The 27400-nt window shown below is 42.5% G+C and overlaps 1 protein-coding gene and 1 non-coding gene across 2 annotated transcripts in view; one reads left to right on the top strand and one right to left on the bottom strand.

Annotated features, from left to right (window-relative positions):
• Fkbp5 (FKBP prolyl isomerase 5) overlaps positions 1-25982 on the bottom strand; it is a 104421-nt gene extending 78439 nt beyond the window's left edge. The window contains exon 1 of the mRNA XM_042684000.1: positions 25891-25982. The gene's annotated coding sequence lies outside the window, so the exon portion shown is untranslated. The remainder of the gene's footprint in view (positions 1-25890) is intronic.
• On the top strand, positions 796-902 carry LOC122111564. The gene has a single exon (XR_006148015.1). It is a non-coding gene; the product is annotated as a U6 spliceosomal RNA (small nuclear RNA).
• Positions 25983-27400: the final 1418 nt, after the last annotated feature.

Below are 27400 nucleotides of genomic sequence, written 5' to 3'. Positions count from 1 at the left end.
GCACTGTAGCTCAAGTGGTAGAACGCTCACCTTGAGCTGAAGAGCTGAGGGACAGTGCTCAGGCCCAGAGTTCAAGCCCCATGACCGACAAAAAACAAAACAAAACATATATATATATATATATATATATGAAATTATTTTCTTCATCAATTTACTGTTTCCTAAAATGTTTCTAGAATGAAAGCATAATGTAAGAATGGGAGGCTGGAGGCATGGCTCAGTTGGTAGAGCACCAGCCAATGAGATAAAATATCAGGTACCGACTTCAAGTCCTAGCCTTAGATAAAGAAAAAAAAAGAAGAAGGGCTGGGAAGGTGGCTCAGTGGTAGAGAGCGCTTGCCTTGCAAGCCTGAGGCCCTGGGTTCGATTCCTCAGCACCACATAAGCAAAAAGAAAAAAGCCGGAAGTGGCGCTGTGGCTCAAGTGGTAGTGTGCTAGCCTTGAGCTGAAGAGCTGAGGGACAGCGCCCAGGCCCAGAGTTCAGGCCCCACAACCGGACCCAAAAAAAAAAAAAAGAAGAAAAAGAAAAAAATGTGAATTATTCTGGAAGAAAGCCCTGCACTGCAAAGACAGACCAGCTGTTGCATATAGCCAATGCCTTTCCTGCTAGACCAGGCTCCTTAGGTTCTGGACTGGTTAACACACTTGCTTTTGTAGGCCATCCCCCATTCCTGATGGAAACAGCCTCACAGGGCTTTCCTCTAGAAAGCTAATGCTTCTTACCCCCTTGGCTGTACACAGTCATTGACAATCAGCACCTTCTACCCCCTTGGTCACTATAAGAGTTCATGAGTGGTGCTCGCTTCGGCAGCACATATACTAAAATTGGAACGATACAGAGAAGATTAGCATGGCCCCTGCGCAAGGATGACACGCAAATTCGTGAAGCGTTCCATATTTTTACGGCAAAAATCAAGAACTCTAACAACAACAGATGCTGGAGGGGATGTGGACAGAAAGGAACCTTACTTCATTGTTGGTGGGAATGTAAACTTGTTCAACCACTTTGGAAAGCAGTATGGAGGTTCCTCAAAAGACTTCACATAGAGCTCCCCTATGACCCAGCAATCCCACTTTTGGGCATTTACCCTAATGTTTACAAACAAGACCACACTAAAGCTACCAGCACAACTATGTTTATTGCAGCATTATTTACCATAGCTAAGATATGGAACCAACCCAGATGCCCCTCAGTAGATGAATGGATCAAGAAAATGTGGTATATATACACAATGGAATTCTATGCCTCCATCAGAAAGAATGACATTGCCCCATTTGTTAGGAAATGGAAAAACTTGGAAAAAATTATATTAAGTGAAGTAAGCCAGGCCCAAAGAAACGTAGGTCCCATGGTTTCCCTTATTTGTAATATCTAGTATATGTATGAGTCAAGCGGAAAAGGTCAGATAATGTGATGTCAGGAAAATGAACCCTTAGATGTGTATTTTAATGTTTTTTTTCTTTCATGCATGTGTTTCTAACACATTTATAAGATTATCTCTTTGTTGCTTTGTATGTCCCTCCTCCACAGTATAACCCCTGCTTTCACTATATTTGATGTCAGTATAACTTGTGGAGGAGATGGGGAAAAACCAGTTGTTTAAGGATACAGGTGGACCTGTTGCAACAATGAGAAGTACAAGTTGTCATGTCCAAAACGAGCTTTACAACGTTGGTGGGGGGGGGGGGGGGGGAAGGATTGGTATTAGGGGGGAGGGGGGAGGCTGGGAAGGGATGTGAAGGATAAACAAAGGAGGAGGCTGCAATGCTTGGTAAGAAATGTACGTATTACCCTGCCCATGTAACTGTAACTCCTCTGTACAGTATGTTCACAAATAAAATTAAATTAAATTTAAAAAAAAAAAAAAGAGTTCATGAGTGATGAATGGATCCAAAAATTGTGGTATCTATACACAATGGAATATTATGCAGCCATTAGAAATGACAAAATAATGGCATTTGCAGGGAAATGGATGGAGCTAGACGGAATCATGTTGAGCGAGGTAAGCCAAGAGCAAAGAGACAAACAATACATGGTCTCCCTGATAAGTGGATGCTAAATCCAAAAGGTTAGGTGACACGATAAAACTAACAGGACTTAAGAAACAAAGAACTCCCGCTCATCTGGTTGAACCACTACTAAATATCCCCATGCTGCTGATCACAAATATGGTATATAACATGTGAACACTGTTATATATTACAGACTGTGGTAGACAATTTGCTCCAGGGAAGTTAGAATGAACTTGTGACTTTGAAATTATGTAATCATTTAATCACAATCAAAAAAAAAAAAAAAAAAGAACCTCGGGGAAGGGAGGGAGGGAGGGGATGGTAGGGGGGAAAACAATGGAGGGGGTAACAATGCTCAAGAGGAAGTGTACTCATAACCTCACTCATGTAACTGTAACCCTCTGTATAGTAGCTTTACAATAAAAAAAAAAAAAAAAAAAAAGATGTGAGGCAGGAGGATGATGAGTTCAAGGCAGCCTGGGTTCCATAGTGAGTTCCAGCCTATTGAGATACACAGTGAATCCTTGTCTCAAAAGTTAATTTTAAAAATGAAACCTCTTCCTGTGTACAATATTTACTGATACTGTACAAACAATAAATAGCAACAAAACATTTCCTAAATACTAGTTTCTTAAATACTAAAATTCCATCCTAAAGAAGCTATTAAAACTTTATGCTCATCTCAAATAATAAGAATGTTTTACCTGTATAAAGAATCTATTAGCTGGGCGTCGGTGGCTCACTCTCAGGAGGCTGAGTGAGATCTGAGCATCGCAGCTCAAAGCCAGCCGGGCAGAAAAGTCTGTGAGACTTTATCTCCAATAAACCACCAGAAAAACGGAAGTGGCGCTGTGGTTCAAGAGGTAGAGCACTCGCCTTGAGCTGAAGAGTGCAGGGACAGCGTCCAAGCCCAGAATTCAAGCCCTCTCCCCCCCCCCCAAAAAAAAAAATCTATTGTCAAAACAGATAAGTATAGAAAGAGGTCTACCCAGAATACACATTAATTGACCTCCTCTAACAAATCCTTTTATAACCTCAAAAATAAATTACTATAGATTTTATTATTTTATGAGGCCCCTAACTAAGCAAGTTTTGAAATATACTTACCTTTTAAATAATTTTGATAAGGTAATAATGTTTTCAACAGGAAGAAAACTTTAGAGTATATTAATAAATTACAGAAAAACAGAAAACAAAGTTCAATTCAGCATATGAAAATAAGACTTAACCATGGAAACTTCCTAAAAATGACTTGGGATGGCTTGTGAAACATAGCTCCTCTTCCTTGAAAACTAAATTAAAATTCTCTAATTCTCTGAAGATAAAACATCATTGAACAATTCAGCGATGAGCTAGCTGTTATTTCTTGAAAACCAACAATAACCTGATGAGGAATGTGTTTCCCAGCATTGCACAATGTCTCTTGCCTACAATGCACATACTGTATCTTTTATCACAATGAAGCATCTGATCGTATTGTCAGAACAGTCCTAAATATCTACTTCCAAATACATACATACAACTTGCAGTCTGGAAGTAGCCATGGATTTTAGGAGTTAAGTATGGTATATAAATTTTTCCACACAGTCTAAATACAATACATTTCCTGAACTTTTAGCTTTCAGTTTCCTGTTCGTCAATGGCTACAACTCAGGCAATGCATAAACACAGCCCTGCTCAGCGGTCCATTTCTGACAACAGTGGACATGAGATCATATGACCCATTATAATTATAATGTATACAATGGGGTACATAGCAACTATACAACTGCACAAGTTTAATAATATAAAAATAGAAAATATAAATTACATTTCTCATGTAAGAACTCACATAAACTTCTTTTACCACTCAGAACTCTGAAACAGTTTCTCCCTTCTGAAAAACTGATAAGCATTCTTTATCAGACAATAACTATGGAACCCATCCTGTTTCCTTTCCTCCTGCTTGCCAGGAAACTTGGAGCTAAATTTAATGTTCAAATATAGGAACTATGTTGCTTCAGATTATTGGTGTGAAGTTTTCTTCACACTCCCTCATCCTGTCCATTATTCCTCAAGTGATTTATGATCCTTTTCTGACTTTGCTTTTACTGGTCCTTTACTTTTTAAATTTGACAATACAAGCTGTGTAAATCCTTCCATGAGTAGACTTACATAAGTTAAATTAATAGCTTAAAAGTTCAGATTATAACATCATTTTATAACCCATTTTATCTAAAATAAAAATTTAAATGAACAACCAATGTTTCTTTCTTCTTCTAAAGTAAATTATTTCACGTAATTATGACTCACTTTTATAAAAGCCAATGACTTTTTTTTTTAAGTGAAAGAATGAGAAAACAGAGCAAAGTTTAAAGTACTGAATGGAGACCCTGAATTAGGAGGAACAGAAAACTTGAAATGCCATTAATTTATTAACAAAATTGTCCTGGTAATGCTAGACAACTGTAAAAAATATACTCACAAGGTGTGTATTTAATTCTCACGTGCCACTATCAGTATGCATAAATGCAAAGTAGACTCTCTCTCTCTATATATATATATAGTTACACATATAAACATTAAAATAGTCTACTAGCTCAGAAAAGAGGTGCCTGTCACACTTGTTTAACAATTCTAAGCATGATGCACGTGCACACACATGCACACGGAAACGTTTAACATACAGTAATAGCAAACAATTGTTAAATGCAATTAAAAATGAGTTAAAATGGGATTTTTAGTTTTTGGAGTTTTTTTTGTCAGTGGTGGGGCTTGAACTCTGGGCCTGGGCACTGTCTCTCAGCTCTTTAACTCAAGGCTAACATTCTACTACTTGAGTCACAGCACCACTCCGGGTTTTCTGGTGGTTTATCGGAGATAAGAGTCTTACAGACTTTCCTGCCTGGGCTGGCTTTAAACCACAATCCTCATATCTCAGCCTGAGTAGGTAGAATTACAGGCATGAGCCATGAGCACCCAGCATAAGTTAGTACTTAAGTGAACAAAAAATACGAAGGCAAGCAGGGTGCCGGTGGCTAATACCAGCATGAGGAAGGATCTTCAGCACCAAAACAAAAGCATAATATATTAAAAAGCTCTACTTTTAGAAAACACAAATATAAACTAGAAAATAAAAATAAACAGAAGAAACAAGGTAGCCAAATAATAAACATAATATGAAACTGACAAAAATCAAATGTTACTTTCTCAACTTATAAAAATCGGAGTTAATATTAGAGAAGCCTGATTTTTTTGAGAAAGAAAGTGAGAATTTGAAGAGGTGTGGAACATCTTCATGTACCCTCACTACTTTTTTTCCTTTTCTTTTCTTTCCTCTCTCTCGCTCTCTCTCTCTCTTTCATGTATATGTCTTTGCCAGTCCTGGGGCTTGAACTCAGGGCCAGGGCACTATCCCTGAGCCTCTCTGTGCTCAAGGCTAGCACTCTACCACTTAAGCTACAGCACCACTTCCACCTTTTTCTGTGATTCTAAGGAATGGAACCCAAGGCTTCACACATGCTAGGGCAAGCACTCTACTACTAAGCCACATTTCCAGCCTAAAGCAAAATACTTTAAAGCACTATTGTGTTCACAACTTGTAACTCTAAAAATATAAGAGTCAGATGACAGTGGCTCATGCCTGTAATCCTAGCTAGTCAGGAGGCTGAGATTTGAGGATTGTGGTTCAAAGCCAACCCAGGCAGGAAAGTCCATGAGACTCTGGGCTTGGGCACTGTCCCTGAGCTCTCCAGCTCAAGGCAAGCACTCTATCACTTAAGCCACAGCACCACTTTTCTTCTGATAGTTAACTGGAGATAAGAGTCTCATGGATGTTCCTGCCTGGACTGGCTTTGAGTAGCTAGGATTACATGAGTGAGCCACTGGCACCCAGCTAGACACTGTTAAAAAGGAATTATACAACTTGTGAGTGGGGATGGGAAGGAAAAACTGGGAGTGCGCAAGAGAAAGCCAGACATTGTCCAATGTCACCCTATATAACTGTAACCTCTCTGTACAATTTAGAAAACAATTTAAAAAACAGTTCAGTCTTACATTTTTAAAAACAAGTTTATAACTGTAACCCCTCTGTACAGCATCTTTACAATTAAAAAAAAAAGTTTAGCCTTAAAGTACAAGCTGCCCAGGAGTTAGCTATAAAACAACATGGCTGAACTAATTCTTTCCTCTTCCCTCTCCCTGGTCCTTTCCATTTTGTGGCTTTGTGATTTAGAATCTACACTGTTTCTAGGAGGACAGAGTAAAATAATAGTAAAAGCCCACTGAAATTTTGAGAAAGGAATAGGATATAAACACCTGGGATATAAAAAAAAACAACAACAAAGTTTGCAAAAACAAATGGACTAATTAAACACCATAATGGCTCAGGACAGATGATCATGAGCTTCACAGAATTTCAGTTATTTTTAAGTCAAGAAAGACAGTAGAAATGCTAGACACTGACTTAGAAGTGAGATGGGTAATATATAAGAGCCCTTGCCAAACAACCCAAGAATCTTCCAAGTTCCCACAGCACATATGGAAGAGATGTCATATTCCCTGGTTTAATCATTCATCAATCTGCCCCAACAAAATCACCCACTACTTTCAGATAAGTTATCACTTTGGCCCACTTGGCTTCATCATTTCAAATGAATCTAAGGTATCACCTCTTCCTCAGTGCTCAATGTTCTATCTGACACACATTCTCCCTTAATAATTTATCAAGCTCTAACAATGATTGAGGCATTGTTCTAAATATTTTATGTGTATTAACTCACCTAATTCTCTCAGTAATCCTTGGAAGGAGGTTAAGAAACTTGCCAGTATAGGTCGCTCACATTTATAATCCTAGCTACCAAAGAGACTGAGATCTGGAGGATGTTGGTTCAAAGCCAGCAGACAAAACTCCATCTCCAATTAATCAGCAAAAAGCTGGAGTAGAGGTTCAAGTTGTAGAGTGCCAGCTGTGAGCAAGCAAGTTGAGTAGGAGCACAAGACCGTGAGTTCAATCTCAGTACCAGCACAAAAAAATTAAAAATTAAACAAAAAAAAAAATGTTACACTACTAGAGCTAGGTATCCAACACAGTCTGGTTCCTACAAACTTATCAAGTTGATGAGTCCTTCAATGCTCAGGTCAAATTGTGTCACCTTCCTTAATTTTACATTTGCTTAGCATATTATTTCTGCCTCTTGAGCTCTTTTAAGAAAATTGGGGGCGGAAGGGGGGGGTGGAAACAGTACTGGGAATGTGCCTCAGTGGTAGAGTGCTTGCCTAGCATGCATGAAACCCTGGGTTAATTCCTCAGTACCACATGCACAGAAAAAGCTGGAAGTGGCTCTGTGGCTCAAGTGGTAGAGTATTCTCCCTGAACACAAGCAGCTCAGGGACAGTGCCCAGGCCCTGAGTTCAAGCCCCAGGACAGGCCAAAAAAAAAAAAAAAAGCCATTCATTTACCACTTCCCATGGGGTCAAAGTGCTATTTATCTATCTTTTGTGCATATGTTCTACTTTCTGAGAGCAGGATTGTGTTTTATTAAAACCAGAATAGTGCCGGGCACTGGTGCCTCACACCTATAATCCTAGCTACTAGCTACTCAGGAGGCTGAGATCTGAGGATCTTGGATCAAATCCAGCCAGAGCAGGAAAAGCATGAAACTCTTATCTCCAATAAACCACCAGAAAACCAGAAGTGGCACTGTGGCTCAAATGGTAGAGTGCTAGTCTTGAGCTGAAGGAGAGTGCTCATGCCCAGAGTTCAAGCCCCATGACCGGCAAAAAAAAAAAAAAAGCTAGAAGCCGGGAACCAGTGGCTCACGCCTGTAATCCTAACTACTCAGGAGGCTGAGATCTAAGGATCACAGTTCAAAGCCAGCCCAGGCAGGAAACCCCGTGAGACTCTTATCTCCAATAAAAACCACCGGAAAACCGGAAGTGGCGCTGTGGCTCAAGCAGTAGAGCGCTCGCCTTAAGCTAAAGAGCGCAGGGACAGCACCCAAGCCCAGAGTTCAAGCCCCAAGACCAACCAAAAAAAAAAAAAAAAAACTAGAATACAGGCTGGAAAGGTGGCTCAGTGGTAGAGCGCTTGCCTTGCATGCATGAGGCCCTGGGTTCGATTCCTCAGCACCACATAAGCAAAAAGAAAAAAGCCAGAAGTGGCGCTGTGGCTCAAGTGGTAGTGTGCTAGCCTTGAGCTGAAGAGCTGAGGGACAGAGCCCAGGCCCAGAGTTCAGGCCCCACGACCAGATCCAAAAAAAAAAAAAAACTAGAATAGTATTTAATAGTTATTGAAGACACATACCCCTGAGCTAAGTACTTTAATAGTTGTTGTCTCAATCCTCACAATCCTGAAGTAAGGCCCAATGTTTCCAACATTACAGATAAGGAAACTGAGGCTTAGAACAACTAAATATTTTGTCCAATATCACAAAGTGGCAGTAATAAGATTCAACTTCCAACAGTACAATTTAAGAGTCTAGCTGGGTGCCGGTGGCTCACACCTGTAATCCTAGCTACTCAGGAAGCTGAGATCTGAGGACTGTGGTTCAAAGCCAGCGCTAGCCTTGAGCTGAAGAGCTGAGGGACAGCATTCAGGCCCAGAGTTCAAGACCCATGACCAAAAAAAAAAAAGAGTCTATGTTATGTTATCCATACTCCTAATCCTCAGCCTGCCACAATAACATCAGAAGAAATCATCACTCCCAACAATTTAGCTTGCATTTACTCAGCAGTGTACTTCAGCACTACAGATGGTGAGGATACAGAATTAAGAGATACCACTGGCCAGACATATGGACTCAAGTCTATAATCCTATTTGGCAGGCAGGGCTGGGGGGATCGTGGTTCAAACATAGGCATAAAAGTTTGTGAAGACCCCATTGCACTCAATGGCTGAGCATGCTGGCATGTGCCTGTCATTCCCAGTGACACAGGGAAGCATAAACAGAAGGATAATAACCCAGACTGGGCATAATGGGAGACCCTGGCGCAAAAATAATCAACAGAAAAAATGCTGGAGGCACAGCTCAGGGAATAAGAGCACCTGCCTAGCAAGTGTAAGGTCTTGAGTTCAATCCACAGTGGAGTGCATAATACATGGCTTTTGCCCCCAAGAAACTAACAGACTATGAAGAGCTCAGGACCTTCTGGACACAAGCCTGTAAGCTCAGTATTAGAGAGCTGAAAGTATGTTTAGGGGCAAAATCAAATTAATTCTTTTTTTTTTTTTTGGTCGGTCGTGAAGCTTGAACTCTGGGCTTGGGCGCTGTCCCTCAGCTCTTCAGCTCAAGGCGAGCGCTCTACCACTTGAGCTACAGCGCCACTTCCGGTTTTCTGGTGGTTTTATTGGAGATAGGAGTCTCATGGTCTCTCCTGCCCGGGCTGGCTTTGAACTGCGATCCTCAGATCTCAGCCTCCTGAGTAGCTAGGATTACAGGCGTGAGCCACCAGCGCCCGGCTCAAATTAATTCTTAGAAATTCTCTTCCACACCATTCTGTCTTCCTTCAGGCTTACTTATTCTTTCTACTGTAGCACTCATTGCTGTATTTTATTTAGAAAAGGGTTCCATTAATCCTAACAACTATTAGAATATGTGAATTTAAATTAGTGATTAGTATAACATATGACACATGCCTGTAATGTCACCATGTGGGAGGCTAAGGCAGGAGGATGGTGAGTTCAAGGCTACGCAGCATTATATAACAAAACCCTATCTCAAAAAAAAAAAAGTGTCCTTGTAGAGGTGGAAGGGAAGGGATAGTAGGGGAAAAACAAAGGAGGAGGTAATAATGCTTGATAGGAAACGTACTCATTACCTTGCTCATGTAACTGTAATCCCTCTGTACGGTATTTTACAATAGAAAATGTATTAAAAAAATTAGTGATAGTTTAGACTTAAAGGTATTCTTGACAAATTCTATTCCATAATAAAATATGAACAGTTGTGAAAAAAGCAGCCTAAAAAGCAGAGATTTTGAAAGATGCACACTGTAAAGCAAAGAGAAGAAAAAGCAAGAAAAATTGAGAAATATATGCAAACAGATGACAGCTCAAGTAGGGGTCCAGAATAAATCCAATATAGAAACAAAAAGCAATGAAAACACTAAAATCTCATCGTGCCGACTCCTTTATTTTTTTTCCTAACCTCTAAAGAAAACAAAATTATTTTCCAGCCACTGAAAAGCCATTAACTAGGAACAATAATTAAATTAGGAGTTTTTTTTTCCTCATAAACTACTCATCTTAGAATACCAACACTGAAAGGGACCTTTAAACACTATCTGATCAAACCCATTCGTTTGATGGTTAAAGCAAAGCTCTAGAAGACTAACCAACTGCCTTGCCCAGGGTCATCCAAGTACTTACATTATAAACTACATCGTCAGAATTTCAGCCCAGTTTCTATTCTCACCATTTCCCTCTTTCTAAATATGGTGTGGTTTTCCCCTTTTTTCACCCTCAATAACCATCCAATTAATTTCTTAATAAGCATTTCAGAATCCCCATATGATTTGTAGATCCCTTAGAAGAAAACAATCAGGTATTCTGAGTAACCTAACATAATATACATAGTTCATTCTCTTGTCCCCAAACTCAATAATCCAAAATTGGATCAGGTTCTTGCCAGGAGGAAATTTCAAACATTCTCCCAGAAGAGCAGAAATATTACCATAAACAGACTAAAACCAAGCCAGGTTAATAAATTGCAATCCAGACAGAAAAGAATAAGGTCCAAGATCCCAGGAGGGTACACAGCTCCTTGTAGGAAATACAACTGCAGCAGTTATTTCCTCCTTTCAATTTTACATCTTCACATCAGGTCCAGTGACTTATACCTGTAATCCTAGCTAATCAGGAGGCTGAAGATCTGAGGATTGCAGTTTGAAGCCAGACTGGGCAGGAAAGTTCCCGAGTCTCTCAAGTCCAATTAACCACCAAAAAAGCCAGAAGTAAAGCTCTAGTGGTAGAGCACTAGCCTTAAGCCAAAGAAGCTCAGATAGCCCAGGCCCCAAGTTCAAGCCCCAGGACAGGCACAAATGCACATGCACTCATATATGCACATGCACACAGAACCTCAGGCTCCTGTTTTTCTGACAAACTTCAATTCCTGAAGACTATAATAAGAAGACAAGGTAACAAAATCAAATCTCATGCTGCTCCTAGCAAAGCTGGATTTTTAATGGGAACTATCTACGCCGAGATATATAGAACAAGAAATAGAAGACTCTTCAGGTAAGCAAAAAAAAAAAAAAAAAAAAAAAAGCTGTATTTTCAGCTATAAAAATGCTTAACTGTCCTAGAAATATGTCATATGCACAGGTCAGCATTTCACCTACTGCGAAGTCTGCAGATATTTTGAACTATTAGGAAGTAATCCTGGACCATACTATTGGTCTATAGAAGTCTACTGCTCAAACCCTGTAATAATGCCAGCCACTATTCACAGTTGAGTTGAACAACTTGGCAGTCTTCCCTATCAACTTAGTTGAAATATAATTATTACGTAGGCTTATGGAGCTAGGGGTTTAGGTCAGTGGTAGAGCACTTAACGAGCATATGCAGAGCTTTGGGTTCAATCCCTATCATTACTTGTAAGTAAATAAAGCTAAGGGAAGCCTTCTATGGAAAGGAAGAAAATGTCCTATTTAATTTACGAACCTATTTTAATTTTGATATGCATGAAGTTTCACTAGAGATTACAGATAATTTTCTGCATTAATATGTTAATCAAATTAGGTCAAGTATAGTGGAAATGAAATGGACTTTTTTTTTTTTTTTTTTTTTTTGCTCAAGATGAGCACTCTACCACTTGGGCCATAGTGTCAATTCCAGCTTTTTTAAGTAGTTTATTGGAGTCCCATGAAATTTCCTGTCCAGGCTGGCTTTGAACCACAAGACTCAGATCTCAGCCTCCTGAGTAGCTAGGATTCCAAGTGTGAGCTACCAGTAATTGGTGACTAAAAATTGGGCACCTGGTGGCTCACACCTGGAATCCTAGCTACTCAAGAGGCTGAGATCTGAGGAATGTAGTTTGAAGCCAGCCAGAGCAGGAAAGTCTGTGACTCTTATCAAGGAACTGGAAGTGGCTCTGTGACTCAAAGTGGTACAGTGCTAGCCTTGAGTGAAAATGCTCAGGGATAGTGCCCAGGCACTGAGTTCATGCCCCACAACCAATAAAAAAGTAAAATGAAATAAAGACAGTATAAAGTTAAAAACAAAGGATTTAGTGACTCGCTGGCCCTAACAAAAGTCAAAATGACTGATCAACAGCTATAGTGTGTTCCAGCTAGAGAAAGGGGAAAGAATAGGGATGCTGTGCACAGCTGCTACATGGTATAAACATAGATTTTGTTTCAAAACACAGGTGAAAATTCAGACCTCAAGCACAGACCACCATATAGATTTAGGGCCTCAGGGAGAGAAAGCAGTGCAATGACTGGGTGTTAGAAATTAGCAGAAGAACACACATATAACTGCATTCTTTCAGATAACCTAACTTGCCAGATGAATACTACCTTATTCTACACATAGTGTTTTGTTTTTTGGTTTGTTTGTTTTTTGGGGGGTACGGTCGTGGGGCCTGAACTCTGGGCCTGGGCACAGGCTAGCGCTCTACCACTTGAGCCACAGTGCCACTTCCGGCTTTTTTCTTTTTTCTTATGTGGTGCTGAGGAATCGAACCCAGGGCCTCAGGCATACAAGGCAAGCATTCTACCACTGAGCCACCTTCCCAGCCCTACACATAGTAGGGCTGATTTATTTAGACTGATTTATTCTAGTAAGAAGCTTAAAATTAATTTTTCTTTCCTTCCCAGGATATGAATTAGCAGAAAGAAGCTAAAGGCAAAAATAGTACTGTAATAACATTTGTCAAATATCTGAGCTTAAACACGCTGATTTTGAAGTTTATTTATAATAAAAGAAAAGTAATTAAGAGAAAAAAAATCAAAACAAAAACCTAGTACACCAATACTACCCCTGTTTTATAGTCCTTGTGAGAATCTACCAAGTTTTAAAAACATATTAACCAAAATGTCAGTGTTTGGTAAATCTGCAGAATGGAACATGGAGGTCATTAATGAATCTGGAGAGTGAGATCATGGAGGTTCCCTATACTCTCTCCCGTTGTGTACACTTGGAAAATTTCATAGTAAAATAAAAGGATGGGGGCTGGGAAGGTGGCTCAGTGGTAGAGCGCATGCCTTGCATGCCAGAGTCTCTGGGTTCGATTCCTCAGCACCACATAAGCAAAAAGAAAAAAGCCGGAAGTGGCACTGTGGCTCAAGTGGTAGAGCGCTAGCCTTGAGCTGAAGAGCTGAGGGGCAGCGCCCAGGCCCAGAGTTCAGGCCCCATGACTGGACCCAAAAAAAAAAAAAAAAAAACAAATAAAAGGATGGTGGAAGAAGGCTACATACACTTTATTTTCCAAATTCTGGTTTAACACTGTATTCACAAACTGACAGGTTGAAACCCTTTTGTACAACTATTTAACTTAAGGATAATTTTTTTTTAATGAGAGTACAACAAAGCACAATATGGGAAAAAAATAAAGTCTGAGTTAAAGCATAAAATTCTAACAGATAGGGTTGGGGGTTTAGATCAGAATTAAAGCACATCCTTGGCATTCAAGAAGCCCTGGATTAGATCCTCAGTAGGACTGGGGGGAGGTGAGGAGGGACTTGTAGCAAATACTTTTCAAATGTTTCCTTCATTCTCAACAGACTAGTGGAATTTAGTGTATGTATAAAAAGCAGGAAAGGCCTCGCCTGTCATTTCAGAGGAACACAAACATGTTCGATAAATGGAAAAAGTGAGTCTATCCACACTGATCTCAAGACAACTGTCATTTTTCTTTTCAATGAACTCAAGTTTGGTTGGAAGACACATAGGATATATATAAATGCATGGTTTTGATTAGCAAAGGCAAAAATAAATGTGTCTACAATATCAATGATTAATTTGCTCAAGCATCTATTTAGCCCTCCAGATACTTCTAACTTGTAAATAACCAAACTTCCTGATGAAGATGTTAAAGAGATTTTTAAAAATCAATATCCATATATGATACCTAATCTTAAATTGCAATGAGCATATTTTAAAAAACCATACAAAAATCACCAGGAACTAGTGGCTTATGCCTGTAATCCCAGCTATTTAAGAGGCTGAGATCTGAGGCTCTCAGTTGGAAGCCAGCCTGGGCAGGAAAGTCCATGAGACTCTTAACCTCTAATTAACCACTTAAAAACTGGAAGTAAAGCTGTGGCCCAAAAAGGCAGAGCAGATAAAGCTCAAGGACAGAACCCAGGCCCTGAATTCAAGCCCCCTGGCTGGGGGGAGAGGGGAGGAGGGATCCCTACACAAAATAACTTCAAACAATTACACAACATGGTTGTGTAAACCATGATTGAATAGATTTAATCAAATTAAGTTATTGAGACTAAGAGAGCATTAAAACTAGTAGCAAGCAGCAGATTCACTACTTGCCAATGACCATGAATAGTTTATGTGGTTTGCAAGCAGGAATCTTGCCTCCCTATGATAAATAGCACTGCCCAAAAGTGACAGATGTTTTGGCCTCCATTTATCTAATAAGTTTCAGGACAATAAAGATGGTATGTCTGTGCAAAACCTAGCACACTGTAGGTATGTAACTCTAACAGGAATAATCACCATTTTCAACTCCCAGAAAGTTATCCCTAGGTATCAGTCTCCTTTCCTGAGTGATGTGAACAGAATTAACAAGATAAAACAAGGTTTCCTTATTAGCAAGTCCTGCCTCAAATCATATTCCAGATCCTGTTTCTTGCCTAGCATGCATCAAGCCCTGGGTTCGATTCCTCAGTACCACATAAACAGAAAAAGCTGGAAGTGGTGCTGTGGTTCAAGTGGTAGAGTGCTAGTCTTGAGCTGAAGAACTGAGGGACAGTGCCCAGGTCCAGAGTTCAAGTCCCACAACCCACAAAAAAACAAAAACAAAAGCCAGCCCAGGCAGGAATGTCCATGAGACTGTTTTTGCTGGTCTTGGGGCTTGAGCTCTGGGCCCAGTGCTGTCCCTGAGATTCTTTTTCTAAAGGCTAGCGCTCTACCTCTTGAACCATAGTGCCACTTCCGGCTTTTATTGAGTAAGTTATTGGAAATAAGAATGTAGTGGACGGGGTTGGGAAGGTTGCTCAGTGGTAGAGCGCTTGCCTTGCATGCCTGAGGCCCTGGGTTTGATTCCTCAGCACCACATAAGCAAAAAGAAAAAAGCCGGAAGTGGCGCTGAGGCTCAAGTGGTAGAGAGCGCTAGCCTTGAGCTGAAGAGCTTTGGGACAGCACCCAGGCCCAGAGTTCAGGCCCCACGACCGGACCCCCCCCCCCTAAAAGAAAAAAGAATGTCTGGACTTTCCTGCTTTGGAGGCTTCAAACCAGGATCCTTAGATCTCAGCCTCCTGAGTAGCTAGGATTACAGGTGTGAGCCACAAGCGCCAGGCCATGAGACTCTTAACTACAATTAACCACCAGAAAAGCCAGAATTAGAGATATGGTCAAGTGGTAGAGTGCTAGCCATGAGCAAAAAAGTTCAGGGCACTTAACTTAGCCCTGAGTTCAAGTCACAGGCCAGAACAACAACAAATTGTGTGGAGGATCCAATGTTTTGAAATTCTAGTTTGGAAGGAGATATGTCTTATAAGAAGGAAATGTCTCATTGAAGCATAACAGTAATTTACATGGGGAAAATTTCATTTTCTTTTTTGTTGGTCATGGAGCTTGAACTAAGGGCCTAGGCATGTCCTTGAGTTTCTTTTGTTGGCTAGTGCACTATCACTTTAGTCCCTAGCTCCACTTCCTCTTTTCTGGTGGTTAACTGGAGATAAGAGTTTCATGGATTTTCCTTCCTGGTATGGATTGAACCACAATCTTCAGATCTCAACTTCCTGAGTAGCTAGGATTACAGGCATGAGCCACCGTCACCCAGAATAAATTATTATTATTAACTATTTTAATTGTTACTATAAAGCTGATGTACAGAGCTGGCTTAAATTACTTTTGACACATAAAGCATAATTGAGAAACTCAGTTATATTTCCCAATTTAGATTACTTTAACTATGAATTTAACTTAATACATTCCTTTTTTTTTTGGCCAGTCCTGGGGCTTGAACTCAGGGCCTAGGCATGTCCTTGAGTTTCTTTTGCTCAAGGCTAGCACTCTATCACTAGAGCTATAGTGCCACTTCTGGCTTTTTCTGTTTATGTGGTTCTGAGGAATCATACCCAGGACTTCATGCATACTAGGCAGCACTCTACTACTAAGCCACATTCCCAGCCCTTAATAAATTCTTTAGAAACATATTTGTTTACAAATGTAATAAACTTGTATATATAAATATCAAGTATCAGTTTTCTGCATTATATATGTATACAAAAGTTGCTATATGTATATAGGTGTATATAGCTCTGTTTATCCATTCTCTCTTATATGTGAAACCCCTTCTTGTCAATGAAATCTTGCTGCACCAAGAGGAGCAAAGTACATGTCCACGAAAAGACTGGTACAGAATGTTCATAGCTGCTTTTCCACAATAGAAATAAACTAATGATTTACACACAAAATAGAGAAATCTCAGAACTGTTTAGAACAAGAGTATGTAATATACGGTGTTATTTATTAAAAACAAGAACAGGCAAAGCAAAGGTATGATGATAGAACTAGGACAGTGGTTGCTTCTAAGTAGAGGCTGGGGTTGAATGAAAAGGGGTACAAGGGAGCTTTCTGGGGTGATGGAAATAGTCTATAACTCAACCTGGATGATGAAAATTTAAGTGTACACTTCTATGCGTAATGTCAGTTTCCTGTCTTTTCTTTTTTTTTTCCTTGTCGGTTGTGACTCGAACTCTGGGCCTCAGCGCTATGCCTGAGCTCTTCAGCTCAAGGCTAGTGCTCTGCCACTTGAGTCACATTGCCACTTCCGGTTTTCGTGGTTAATTGGAGATAAGAGTCTCACGGACATTCCTGCATAGGGTGGCTTGAACCTCAATCCTGAGTTCTCAGCCTCTGAATAGGTAGGATTTACAGGCGTGAGCTACCAGCGCCTGGCCTCCTGTCATTTTTAACTTAAAGAAAAATGCAAGACTAGGAACTTCCCATATATCTTTCTCCAGATTCACCAATTATTTGTGTATGTTCAGACTTAGTAAGCTAAATGAGATACGTGCATTTTATGGCATGTAAGTTTTATTTAATTTACTTTTTACTAGTACTAGGGCTTGAATTGAGGGCCTGGGCACTGTCTCTGAGCATTTTTACTCAAGGCTAGCACTCTTTGAGCCACAACTCCATTTCCAAACTTTATTTCATTTTATTTATTGTTTTGCTTGTTCTGGGGCTTGAACTCAGGCCATGGGCACTGTCCCTGAGCCTCTTTGTGCTCAAGACTAGTGTTCTACCATGTGTGCCACAGCATATTTCTGGCCTTTTCTGAGTAGTTTATTGGAGATGAGAGTCTCATAGACTTTCCTGCCCAGGCTGGCTTTGAACTGTCATCTTCATATCTCAGCCTCCTGAGTAGCTAGGATTATAGGTGTGAGCCCCTGGAGTTCTGCTCAAATTTAATTTAATTAATTTATTTGTATTTTTTTGTCAATCCTGGGGCTTGGATTCAGGGCCTGGTTACTGTTCTTAAGCTTCTTTTGCTCATGGCTAGCACTCTCATGCATGCAAGGCAAGCACTCTACCACTGAGCCACCTTTCCAGCCCTAGGCTGGCTTTGAACTACAATCCTCAGATCTTAGCCTCCGGAGTAGCTACAATTGCAGGCATGAGCCATTGGCACCCAGCTTACTCAACAATGTTTTATGCTGAGACAAAACCTAAAATGTGTGTTAATATTAGAAGGCTTTTATTGTCTTGCATTTTCCAAAAAGTTAAACATGGAAATAATTTCACTAGTTAATATTTAACATAGATAAAGAACATTCCATGCTTATTCAGAATATATGCTGATAAAGATTCAATCTCTAGGATGTTTTCTCCATTCCAAAAAGGAACTTGCTGCAACATTAAGTCTGTGATAAAAAGATATTTTAACTCGGAATTCCACTGTGAAATTTGCAGGTTACAACAGAAGAGGTTCTTCCGTTTTTCAGAGATAGGGACATTAGGAAACGTAAATCTAATTTTGTGTAAGTGCTCGCTATTCCTGAGCTTTTGTGCTCAAGACTAGTGCTCTAACACTTGAGCCGCAGCACCATTTTTGGCTTTTTTGGTGGTTAATTGGAGGTAAGTCCCATGGACTTTCCTGCCTGGGCTGGCTTCAAACTGTGATCCTTGAATCTCAGCCTTCTGAGTAGCTAGGATTACAGGTGTGAGCTACTGACACCCAGCAACACAAATGTAATTTTTGAAGAAATCAATCTGAAATTTCCAACCTGGCTTGTTTTGTTTTGTTTTGTTTTGTTTGGGGGGGGGGGGGGGTCAGTCATGGGGCTTGAACTCAGGGCCTGGGCACTGTCCCTGAGCTTTTTCACTCAAGGCTAGTGCTCTACCACGTTGAGCTACTACTTCCAGTTTTCTGGAAGTAGTAATTAATTGAAGATGAGTCCCATGGACTTTCCTACCGGGGCTGGCTTTGAACCACAATCCTCAGATCTCAGCCTCTGGAGTAGCTAGGATTATAGGAATTAGCCACCGGCTCAGAACTCCAACCTAGCTTTTGATATAATCAGGTGAACACTTTCAGGGGACTTCTCATTCTATAAATTGCCAACACTGCAAGCAGAATGCTACAATGGTTCTATAAATTTACCATTGCTCCTTTCACAACTACAAAAGGGAAAAGGCAAACCTTTTTGTCCTTGATCTTTCTTTCATATACAATTCAAATAGTTTACACTTTCATCTTAACAAAAATTATGGGCCCTCGTATGTTCCCTAACTATGTCGGACTATTTACTTTAAAACCCATTATTTCACTCTGAAGATATATGATTTCATTTTGGTAATAACTACCTATTTCTAAAAGAAGAAAATGAACCTTGACTAAGTCTTAGTTATTATTACAAAACTGGCAGCAACTCCAGTGACAATCTCCTTTTTCAATATTGTTTGTGCCTGATTGTTATAGAACACTAAAATTTTGTTCTCATCTTCAAAATATTTTGCTTCTAGATCAAGTACAAAAAACAAGTATACCCAATGTGTAGACCCCAAACTCCCTCTGGTGGTCCTTTGGTCTCATTAATCAAATGTTTACAGAAGATTAGTAGCAATACTAAATTAAGCATAAGTTCACACAGTCAGTTCTCTTAAAATATGAGTATTTCTTTTTTCTTTTTTGGTCGGTCATGGGGCTTCAACTCTGGGCCTGAGTGCTGTCCCTCAGCTCTTCAGCTCAAGGCTAGCACTCTACCATCTTAAAATATGAGATACAAATTATTTCGAATACTAAAATTTTACTGCTGTAAATATTGCTATAATACCTTTACTAATCTATTAGCTATACCCTATTAATACATATGCCTGACAATAAATTATTTTATTCAGTCCTAATGTACAGAACTGCCTTTTACACAGTAAATAAATGTCTTGTTTGTATATCATACATACATGGTTACTGTTTTAAATAAGTGTAATTTTTACATTTGGGGAGAGATACAATGTTAGAGTGTTAAAATGCATTAAAGGGCTGGTAGTATTGCCCAGTGGCAGAGTGCTTGCCCAGCTTGTACAAGGCCCTGGGTTCAATCCACATAAAAAACAAACAACAACAACAAAAAGTGGATGCCAGTGGGTCACAGCTGTAACTCTAGCCAACAGGAGGCTGAGATCTGGGCAGAGCCATCATCCATGAGACTCTTACCCCCAGTTAACACCCAAAAAGCTGGAAGTGATGACGTACCAAGTGATAAAGCACTAGCCTTGAGCACAAAAGCTCAGGGACAACACCTTAAGACTAGGATTTAAAAAAAAAAAACAAAAACAAGTCGGGCGGGCACCCGGTAGCTCACGCCTGTAATCCTAGCTACTCAGGAGGCTGAGATCTGAGAATCGCAGTTCAAAGCCAGCCCGGGCAGGAAAGTCTGTGAAACTCTTATCTCCAATAAACCACCTGAAAACCGGAAGTGGCACTGTGGCTCAAGTGGTAGAGCACTAGCCTTGAGCTGAAGAGCTGAGGGACAGCGCCCAGGCCCAGAGTTCAAGTCCTACAACCTTAACTGATCAACTAAATTGTAATGCCCAAAAAAGCTTCAGAATTATAAAATGGGAGTATTTGTTCCTTTCTGTTTTTTTAGGGCCTGGGCTCTGTCCCCGAGCCTCTCTGTGCTCAAGGCTTGTACTCTACCATGAGCCACAGCCCTACTTCCAGCTTTTTTTTTTTTTAATGTTTATGTGGTACTAAGGAATCGAACCCAAGGTTTCATGCATGTTAAGCACTCTACCACTAAGCTACATTCCCAGTCCCTGTAAAATAGAATATTTGTTTAGCATGTATTAATTACTAAAGTTAGTAGACTAAAATATGGACAGCATATGTTTCTTCAGGAATTGTGAAAAAGTATATTAAAGTCCTATAGAGGGGCTGGGATGTAGCTTAGTTGTAAAGCACTGGCCTAACAGGTGCAATGTCCTGGGTTCGATCCCCAGTACCAAAAAAGAAAAGACAAGCGGCTGGGAAGGTGGCTCAGTGGTAGAGCGCTTGCCTTGCATGCATGAGGCCCTGGGTTCAATTCCTCAGCTCTACATGAGCCAAAAGAAAAAAAGCTGGAAGTGGCACTGTGGCTCAAGTGGTAGAGCGGAGGGACAGTGCCCAGGCCCAGCCCCACGACTGGACCCCCCCCCAAAAAAAAATACAGTAAAAAAATAAAATCCTATAAAAAAAAAAAAATATATATATATATAGGGGCTGGGAAGGTGGCTCAGTGGTAGAGCGCTTGCCTTGCATGCCTGAGGCCCTGGGTTCGATTCCCCAGCACCATATAAGCAAAAAGAAAAAAAAAAGCCGGAAGTGGCGTTGTGGCTCAAGTGGTAGAGTGCTAGCCTTGAGCTGAAGAGCTGAGGGACAGCACCCCACGACCGAACCCAAAAAAAAATGTGTGTGTGTGTGTGTGTGTGTGTGTGTGTGTGTGGTGTGTGTGTGTGTGTATGTATGTATTTTAAGCCAGGTGCTGGTGGCTCACCCCTGTAATCCTAGCTATTCAGGAGGCTGAGATCTCAGGATCTCGATTCAAAGCCAGCCAGGGCAAGAAAGTCCATGAGAGTCTTATTGCCAATAAATCATCAGAAAACCAGAAGTGGCCCTGTGGCTCAAGCAGTAGAGCGCTTGCCTTGAGCTGAAGAGCACAGAAACAGCGCCCAAGCTGAGATGAAGCCCTACAACCAAAAAAAAAAAAAAAAAGTGTGTGTGTGTGTGTATAAAACTTATTTATTTTTCCCAGTCCTGGGGTTTAAACTCTGAGCCTGGGTGCTGTCCCTGAGCTCTTTTTTGCTCAAGGCTAGCAATCTACCAGTTGAACCACAGTGCCACTTCTGGCTTTTTCTGGTGGTTAATTGGAGATAAGAGTCTCACAGCCTTTCCTGAGTGGGTTGGCTTCAAACTGAGATCCTTATATCTCACCCTTCAGAGTAGATAGGATAACAGGCATGTGTCACTACCACCCAGCTGGCAAGGATATTCTTTTTGTTGTTTTGTTGGTCGTGGGGCCTGAACTCTGGCCTGGGCACTGTCCCTCAGCTCCTCAGCTCAAGGTTAGTACTCTACCACTTGAGCCACAGCACCACTTCTGGCTTTTTCTGCTTATATGATGCTGAGGAATCGAACCCAGGGCCTCATGCATGCAAGCAAGCACTCTACCACCGAGCTACCCTCCTGGCCCATGGCAAGGATATTTTTAATGTCAGGTACAACATGTGTATTACTACTACATAAAGCAGTATTGACAGCTGTACCCATGTCATTTGATCTACTCTTCAATCTACCTGGGTTTTGCAGCTTTATTCATCTAAAAATAATTACTAAGGCCTGGAGATGTAGCTCAGTGATAAAGTAAGAACCTGGTTTAATTCTCAAACTGACAAAAAAGAAAGAGGGAAGGAAAAAGAAGAGAGGAGAGGGGAGGAAGAAAGAGAAGAAAGACAGAAAGACAGAAAGACAGACAAAGACAGAAAGACAGACAGACAGACAGACAGAAAGAAAGAAAGAAAGAAAGAAAGAAAGAAAGAAAGAAAGAAAGAAAGAAAGAAAGAAAGAAAGAAAGAAAGAAAGAAAGAAAGAAAGAAAGAAGGGCTGAGAAGGTGGCTCAGTGGTAGAGTGCTTGCCTTGCATGCCTGAGGCCCTGGGTTCGATTCCTCAGCACCACATAAGAAAAAAGCTGGAAGTGGCGCTGTGGCTCAAATGGTAGAGCGCTAGCCTTGAGCTGAAGAGCTGAGGGACAGCGCCCAGGCCCAGAGTTCAGGCCCCACAACCAGACCCAAAAATAAAGAAAGAAAGAAAGAAAGAAAGAATGAAGGGAGAAAGAGAGAAAGAGAGAAAGAAAGAAAGAGAGAGAGAAAGGAGGGAGGGAGGGAGGGAGGGAGGGAGCGAGGGAGGGAGCGAGGGAGGGAGGGAGGGAAAGAAAGAAATGAAGGAAGGAAGGAAGGAAGGAAGGAAGGAAGGAAGGAAGGAAGGAAGGAAGGAGTGATTCTTACCAACACCATCATGCCTCAAGCTCAAAATGTGCCATACTTGAAGGTAAGTGCCTGACAACTGGTCCCAATTTTTGTTTGTTTTTTGCCAGTCCTGGGGCTTGGGCACTATCCCTCAACTCTTCAGTTCAAAGTGAGCACTCTAGGGCTGGGAAGGTGGCTCAGTGGTAGAGCGCTTGCCTTGCATGCATGAGGCCCTGGGTTCAATTCCTCAGCACCACATAAGCAAAAAGAAAAAAGCCAGAAGTGGTGCTGTGGCTCAAGTGGTAGAACGCTAGCCTTGAGCTAAAGAGCTGAGGGACAGCGCCCAGGCCCAGAGTTCAGGCCCCACGACCGGACCCAAAAAACAAAACAAAACAAAGTGAGCACTCTACCACTTGAGCCACTTTGCCACTTCCGGTTTTCTGGTGGTTAACTGAAGATAAGAGTCTCACGAACATTCCTGCCCAGGCTGGTTTGAACCTTGATCCTCAGATCTCAGCCTCCTGATGGTCCCGTCCCAATTTTTGTTATATAGAAATAATAATCAACATGCTTAATTGTAAAAGTGAAATGTGGTTGATAATCTTATGATAAAGTTAACATGTTAAAGTGGACATAAACCAGTAATTAAAATATCTAAAAACTGAATTTTGAAATGGACTTTTAATTAAAAGGTACTTTCCCAATTAAGTGCTGAAAATATGCTTTTTGTGTAAATACATCTGCCTTTGATATTAATTGTACTTATGCAACACCATAAGATCAATAATATAAGCCCTCTAATTACCCGTAGTATTTAAATTCTTGTGCACTAGAGAGTAATTAAATCATCTAAAACAACGAAAGTCCTCATCTTTAAAAATCCCTTACAGTTATTTAAGAAAAATAAACTCACTCTAAATAAGAGTAATTGTTCAATCAACCAGCTGTTCTAACCATCAAAAAGTCAACTTTGCTTTTTGCTAGCAAGAACCTCTTTTGCAGGTAGATACAGCAAAAGGTCATTCTTTCTTCTTGGAACTAATTCATTCTAAGCTCAGAAACCTTTAGGAAACTAGACATTCCAAAAAAATGCACTCTTTTCCAATCTAAAAACTGAAAAGATCTTTTTAAAAACTGAAGATATGTTTTTTATTTGAAACTGATTAAAATTAGGCTTTTAAAAAAATGTTTTTAAAGGAGAAATGTATTCAAAATTCCCATCAAAACTTTAAAAAAAAGATTCAAAAACGTACTTGTTTTGTTAAGTGACAATGACTTGTTTTGTTGGAGTGGCAATATTTAACCCTGTCATTTTAGAGATATAAAACAATTTATAAAGAGTATCTTTGACTATTTTTATCTCAATTAGTCACAACTAAAAGCTAGATAATAAAATGATTATACAATTAAATATTAATACATTAGCAATTTAAATAAAAATTCGTAACTCATCTTAAACTAGGACAGGGTGACATTGTACACATGGAAGGTTAAATTGAAACCCCTTTGTAGAACTATTTGAAGATAACAAAAAAAATAATTTTAAATAAGAGTCAAACATCTCTGAAGTATAAAGCTACCCAATATTCAGCACACAAGACATGTTAGAAGAGAAAAACGGAGACAAGGAAATGCAGCGTTTCTCACAGATGAGTGTTATTAGTAAGTAACTCCATCTTAAAATATTTGTAACAAATAATAGGGTTTTTGTAGAATCCTTAAATGGATCAGGCCCATAACTGTTAGACTGTTAAGCAGGTCAGTTGAGAGAGGGACAAACAGAACACGGTACGTGAAATCAAGATAGAGAAAGACTTTTCCACCAGAATGAGAATTTTTTCCCCCCAAGTGCACCCTTGAATTTTGCTTCTGACACCCGGAGAAGCAACTACTCGGATTCTCCTGGTGCAAAGCCGGGGGAACAGAACTCCCACAGACTATTTAAACACACACACACACACACACACACACACTAACTTTTCCCCCCTGGTGCACAATCTCACCGACCACCCTGTCCTGGGAGGGCAGAGAACGTGCACGGTGGTGCTCAGCCTGGCTGCCCTGGAAAGCAACGCGTACTCCTGAAAAGTAAACCCAAGCCGGCTTCCCGCAGAATTTTCTGAATGGCGGCCAAGCGCCGGGCACGCCGTCCCGAGGCTCGCTCCGGGATAGCTCGAGTTCTGCATTCTCCACTTACAACTTGTACCTTCCCAGGCTTCCGCCACCCCGGCACAAAACCGTTCTGAAAAACGAGCCTTAAAAACGTTCCTCGGGACTCCTAAGGGGGCGGGGGGGGGCGGTAAATCCATCCACATCCCCCCCACACCCCCTGAACACCGGGGCCCCGCGCTCCGGCCGGGGACACCTTTCCAGACCATCAGCAGGGCGGAAGTCGTGTGCTAAGGTCCCAGAACAAAAGGACCCCTCGACCGACCAGGGCCCTAGCCTCACACGGGTCACCTGCCGGCCCGGCGTCGCCCCGGCACCCCGCGGCCGGGGTCCGAGCGCGGCCCGGCGGTTCCCGGTGTCAGGTCGCGGGGCGGCAGGTGAGGGCGGTGACCGCCCCTCCACACCCGGCGGCGGCCACGCGGAGGAGGCCGGCGGCGGCGGGTCGCTCCGTTATCCTCGCCCTCCCCTCCCGGGCTGCCACTAGGTGAGCGGACTGCATCGCTCGTGGTAGTTAATTGTGGGGTGCCTGGGCAGGCCCCCCACACACCCCGATTTCCCGCGGCTCCCCGGCTCCTGTGCTCCGGCTGCCGGGGTCCGGAAGGCGAAGTTTCGCTCCCGCCCGCGGCGTGGCTGCTCGGGCGCCGCCCGGCTCTCTCGAGGGTCCCGCGGGCAGCCGCAGCGGTCACTACCGCTGGGCCTCGGGCGGTATCGGGGGCCGGGGGGGAGGAGGGGGGTCTGCCGGCCAGCGGAGCCGCGGCGGGACCTGTCACCCGGGCGGGAAACAAAAGCCGAGCGGGGACGCCCGGGCGCGACCGCCTCGCCTCGGGGGAGCGCGGCGGGGGCGGGAGCGGCTCCGGCGGCTGCCCGCTCCGCGCCTCCCGGGAGGGAGCCCCGGCCCGCGGGCCCCTCGCAGGGAGTGGGCCCCCCGCACCTCACCTCGAGGCTTCCCGGGCTCCGTTCGCCCCGGCGCGTGAGGGGGGCGGGAAGGTGGCCGGTGGCGGCGGGACCGGGAAAGAGGGAATTGGGCTCCCGGGGCGCCGCGCCCGCCCGCTCTAGTCCCCGCGGCCCTGGCGCCGGTACCTGTCACTGTGATAACTCACCGGCTCCGTCTCTTCAGCACGCCGTTCACCCCGCAGCCCGCCCAGCAGGCTGCCCGCGCGCCGGACACCGCCGCCCAAGACTGGCAGCGTCCGCGAACCGGCCCGAGTCCCCCGGGCAGCGCCCGGCGCGGTCCCGCCCCCGCCGGCCGCAGGACCCGCCTTCCATAGGGCCCTGGGGCTGTCAGTCCGCCCCCAAAAGGCGCGCGGGCTGCCTCTCAGCCTGACCGGATTGGTGGCCGCGCGCCGCTCATGCAAATGAGACCACGCCCTGCTCATTTGCATCCGGCTTCTCCACACTAGCCCACGTGTCTGGCCCTTGCCCTTTGTGGGGGCCAGAGAGAAGGGATGGAGGAAGCTAACTGACACCCCTCAGATCATTTCCTACCTCTAGACAAACTAATGCTCAAACAAGCTCGTTGACTTTTATGTCTGTCTCGGCTTTCTGAAGGCTCTTCCCCTTCGATCAGGACAAACGGTCAGTGGGAGAGCAGGCTAGGCTGGCCCCTGGAAGCAACCCTAAGAAGTCAAAAATGCTCAAGCAAGACCGGGGAGATCCCACCTCTAGAACCAATTTACCACATAGCACCTCCCTCTGGACACCCAGTAACTGAAAACTATGCTTTCCCGTGGCTCTCTACCTTTCAAACATGATTTCGCAGGTGATGAAGACAGAGGGGGTTTTAAAAATGGCTATGTTCTCTCTACCCCAGCCCAACTCCTGAGTAAGGAGCGCTGACCAAACCCAGCATCAAGACACCACCACCACCACCCCCAAAAAAGATGAGCAACTTCTGAGTCACTCCCACAGAGACAGACTCCAGAGCTGCACCTGGGCCTTGGGGACTTTAATTTAACTCCTTCTATTTTTTTTTTTTGCTGGTCATGGGCCCTGAACTCTGGGTCTGGGCACTGTCCCTCAGCTCTTCAGCTCAAGGCTAGCGCTCTATCACTGGAGCCACAGCGCCACTTCCGGCTTTTTCTGTTTATGTGGTGCTGAGGAATCGAACCCAGGGCCTCATGTTTGCAAAGCATGCACTCTACCGCTGAGCTACTTTCCCAGCCCCTCCTTCTATTTTTTTAACATGTGTTTCATTTAAGTAATGTACGGAAGAGTTCCAATTCACTAACTCCTTCAATTTTTGAGGAAATGCACCTAAAAACCCATAGCTAGTTATCTACAGGATATAATAGTTACCCGTAGAAGCCTTACTGTCTCATGGTGGAGTTAGAAGTCATGTCTCCTGGCTCCAAATCTGTTTTTTTGTTCTCTGTCAATGTCAGGTATTTATGAAGAGTTTCAACAAGTCACCATGTTGGCTGGTGGTATAATTATTCATTCTGTGCTTTCAAGAAAAGACACTGATTGGGCTGGGAAGGTGGCTCAGTGGTAGAGTACTTGCCTTGCATGCATGAGGCCCTCAGCACCACATAAGCAGAAAAAGCCAGAAGTGGTACTATGACTTAAGTGGTAGAGTGCTAGCCTTGAGCTGAAAAGCTGAGGGACAGCACC

The sequence above is a fragment of the Dipodomys spectabilis genome, unplaced genomic scaffold, assembly GCF_019054845.1.
Source record: "Dipodomys spectabilis isolate Male_0828 unplaced genomic scaffold, ASM1905484v1 ptg000085l, whole genome shotgun sequence".
Taxonomy (NCBI): domain Eukaryota; kingdom Metazoa; phylum Chordata; class Mammalia; order Rodentia; family Heteromyidae; genus Dipodomys; species Dipodomys spectabilis.
Note: the sequence above shows the minus strand (reverse complement) of the source record. Positions and strands in the feature narration are given on the sequence as shown.